Source organism: Triticum aestivum, chromosome 7A, assembly GCF_018294505.1.
Source record: "Triticum aestivum cultivar Chinese Spring chromosome 7A, IWGSC CS RefSeq v2.1, whole genome shotgun sequence".
Taxonomy (NCBI): domain Eukaryota; kingdom Viridiplantae; phylum Streptophyta; class Magnoliopsida; order Poales; family Poaceae; genus Triticum; species Triticum aestivum.
The window spans coordinates 580,374,469-580,378,584 of NC_057812.1; positions in this window are offsets into that span (position 1 = coordinate 580,374,469).

Consider the following 4,116-nt stretch of genomic DNA (forward strand, 5'->3'; position numbering starts at 1 on the left):
ACAACAGCGAATAACTGGACGACACCTGGCACATCGGTCTCGGGGCGTTACAACCATCCAGAGATATTTTTGATAATTCTATCAATAATGGGTTGGAGGTCCTCCCTTCTAAGTTTTTTAAAGTGAAGGGGGACCCCAAGATACTTAAAGGGGAAATCCCCAAGCTGGCAACAGAAAACCTAGGCAAAATCCTTAGATAATTGATCAGAGATATTAATAGCATGAAGATCACTTTTATGGAAATTAATTTTCAAACCAGATAAATTTTTAAAGCATGATAAAATCCACTTCAAGTTCTTGGCATGCTCAAAAGAGTTATCCAGGAACAAGATGGTATCATCAGCATATTGCAGGCTGACTACCCCACCTGGAAAGACATGGGGTAGCAACCCACCAATTAAACCACTACTAGTAGCTTTATGAAGCATTTTAGAAAAAAAACATCAGCTACTAGATTGAATAGGAGGGGTGAGTGAGGATCACCCTGCTTCAATCCTTTTCCCCTAGAGAACTGGGGACCATTAGTGTCATTGATCCAAACCTGAAAAGTCCCTTGGTGGATAGTAGACATCACCCAATTCACCCACTTACTACCAAAGCCTCTAGAAAGAAGCATTTCTTTCAGGAAGTCCCAATTGACTCTATCATATGCTTTCTCATAGTCAAGTTTAAGAATCAGGCCAGAAGACCCAGATCTATGAATTTCATGAATGACCTCATGGGCCATAACCACACTCTCCAGAATGAATCTGCCTTTGATAAACGCAGTTTGGTTAGAGGATATAAGCTTGTCACATAAGGGAGAAACCCTAGTAGTCATAGCTTTAGAGAAAAATTTAATAGCACATTTACTAAGGCTGATAGGCCTAAAGTTCTTCATATCTCTGGCCATAGGTATTTTTGGAATAAGAGTAATGATGGCATGATTTAATTTATAGATATCAAGTCTACCGTTCTCAAAGTCTCTAACCATCCACATAAAGTCATTTTTAATCAGATCCCAGAAGGTTTGATAAAATAAAAAGGAAAGGCCATCCAGGCCAGGGGCACCACAAGCATAGGAACTCATTACAGCTTGCTTGATTTCCTCTTCAGTAAAAGGTCTCTCTAAATGTTCTCTATCATCATCATGGAGTAACTCATCCTCTGCCCAAAAGTCAGCATCCAAATGGATGTCATGTTTGGGTTCAAAGGCAAACAAGTCTTTGTAAAAAGATGTGGCAACCTCAAGCATCTCCTGGGTCGAATTGACCACACCTTCTAGACTGTCTAATTCAGAAAGATGGTTCTTCCTATGTTTGTGGTTAGCAAGGGCTTGGAAATAGGCATTATTTCTATCTCCCTCTAAGATTTTTCTGTCCCTAGATCTCTGCCAAAGAGCAGTCTCCTCTTTTTTCCACACTTCATCCAGTTCTTTTTTAATCTCCTTCATCCTGTCATAGTCAGATACAGACAGTTGTTGGGTTTCTGATATCACATCAAGTTTGTCAAACTCCAAAAGGAGTGCCCTCTTTTTTTTCTTCAATGCAACCTCTCTATTAATACTCCATCCTTTAGTTTTCTTCCTGAGAACTCTAGTCTTAAGCATCCAGTTATTAGCTGAGGATATGGATGAAGACATCGAATTCCAGGCATCTTCGACCATTTGATGAAAGCCTAGCTGGGAGAGCCACCATTTTTCAAACATAAAAGGTTTGGGGTTGGATGGGGTTCTAGCACCAGTATCAATGGCTAAGGGAGTATGATCACTCCCCACCCTGAGAAGGGCTGTCAGGGTGGAAAGGAAAATGGGCGTCCCAGTTCACAGAAATGAACACTCTATCTAATACAGCAAACACAGGGGAAGTCTGGTTATTAGACCAAGTGAATATCCTGTTAGGGATAGAAATCTCCATCAAGGCCCATCTGTTGATCTAGTCATTAAACAAAAAAGCAGTCTGTTGATTAACTAAACCACTACTTTTTTCTGTATCATTCCTGATCAAGTTGAAGTCACCACAAATCATGATAGGGTAAGAAGCATTAGATAAAGTATCATGTAACTCAGCTATAAAATCAATCTTGAGTTCAACATAAGCAGACCCATTGACTAGTACCATTTGCCAGACAAAACCATCAGTTTTATTTCTAACAGTAGGAATGATGGAAATTTTTTGGTTAATAAAAACCACCACCTCAAAAATAATTTTCTTAAAACCCACAAGGATCCCCCCAGCAGTATTATCAGCTGGCAAAAAATGCCACATGAAATTATCAAATCTATCAATAGCTTTGAGGAAACCCTCAAAAATATGCTCCTTCTTTGTTTCTTGAAAACCAATAAAGTCAGGATCAGACTTAGCAATAGTATCACAAAGGCACTGTATCTTCCCATGTTGCCCTAGCCCTCTAATGTTCCAAATGAGACCTATCATACTAATTAATTTTGAAAGGGTGGGATAAGCCACAAGGCCTAGCTTTAGTTAACACAGCAGGTGTCCCCATAGTAGCATCAGAAGTGCCAACTGGCTCCAAGGGAAGGACATCCTTAGGTGTACTAGCTAAATCATTAGAGTCAAAATCAAGATTATCAGGAAGTACAATTTCAGGATTATTATTGGCAAACACCAAACACCTCTCTTTCTCCACAGCAATCATATCATCAATGGTAAAAGACTTTTGATTATCATCCCCCCCAATTATCAAATTCATTTGACTCATTTGACTAACAAGAACAGATTTATCCATAGTAGAAAAGGATTTACATTTGAATGTTTGTGGGATCTCCAAGTTCTTCTTCCTTTTATATGCAGCCGCTTTCTCCATAATGTTCACATTGCCATGCCCTCTAGTAGCAGGCCTTTTAGCTAGCACATGACCCCATTTAAGCTTCTTCTCATGGATACTCTCATCATTTTGGGTTTGGTTAAGTGATTCCAGCAGTGATCTCTTCCAAGACTCACTTTGTAAGATTTGGACAGCCTCAAGAGGGAGAACCCCCAACTCTTCTTCCTTTGAATCCTCATTTTCAGAGTCAGAAACATCAATCGATCTTAACAGATCCTCACAGTATTCCATGCTACTAGTTTTCTTCTCAGGGGTTATGTAAGAAGCATTTTCCCCAAGTGGAGTTTATAGAATCATCATTTTTCCCTCTTTCTTTTCCTTCCCATCAGAAATGTGGTTTTGTTCTTTGAGGTTACCAGCAAAGCCAGTGTGCCCAACAAATGATGAATCCTCAAAATCAACAGCAGCCAAAGCACACTTCATGATGAACTCCTCCTGATCAGTATCATTTCCATATCCCATAGTTGTAACCACCCTTTTTTGACTACAAGACTTGTTTGAAGTTACCTGTTTAGTTGTAAAATTAGCTTTGTCTAGTTCATCAATTGCCTGATCATCTTCACCTGATCCTTCAGAAGCATGCTCCCCTTGAGCTCCATTCTCTTTTCCAGTCTGTTCTTCCTCAGCGCCCTCATCCTCCTCATTACCATCCTCATCCTCATCCAAGTCAATGACAGAGTCAACACCTCCCGCTTGCTCAAACCCTTCCACAGTAAAACCAAGTAGGAACCGTTTTTTCTTCATCTCAATCAATCTCTTAAAAGGAATCTTGGTTGGGTCTCTACAGGCTATTTTGATTCTGACATTCTCAAAGAAAGTTCTAAACATACCATTCCAGTCCACATCTATAAGCACTCCAAACAGTGAAGCAATTTGGGCAAACACCTTCCAGGTACACCACTTGGGAGGAATCCCCTCAATCAACACCCATGCTTCAATCAACACCCATGCTTCAATCAACTCTCCAAAAGGATCACACCCCCTTTCCATTCACTATTGTCACATTCACATCTTGCGGCAAGGAGAACCCAGGTAATTCGATGAGGTCCTCCACTTTCTTCCAAGGGGAAATCTAACTAAAAACGTCTTACTAGAGAGCCATCTGATTTGCCAAGGCCAGTGTTTAGTTTTGCAAAAAGTAGCAGATAACAGTTCCATCAGCTTAGCACAGTCCACTTCTCCTTTTAGAATGTTAACCACCGCACAATTCTGAAAGTTTAGCCACTTTGACTCATTTGCAACAGGAACATCTACATGGTAGAAACCAAGGCCTTGAGCTCCACTACCAAA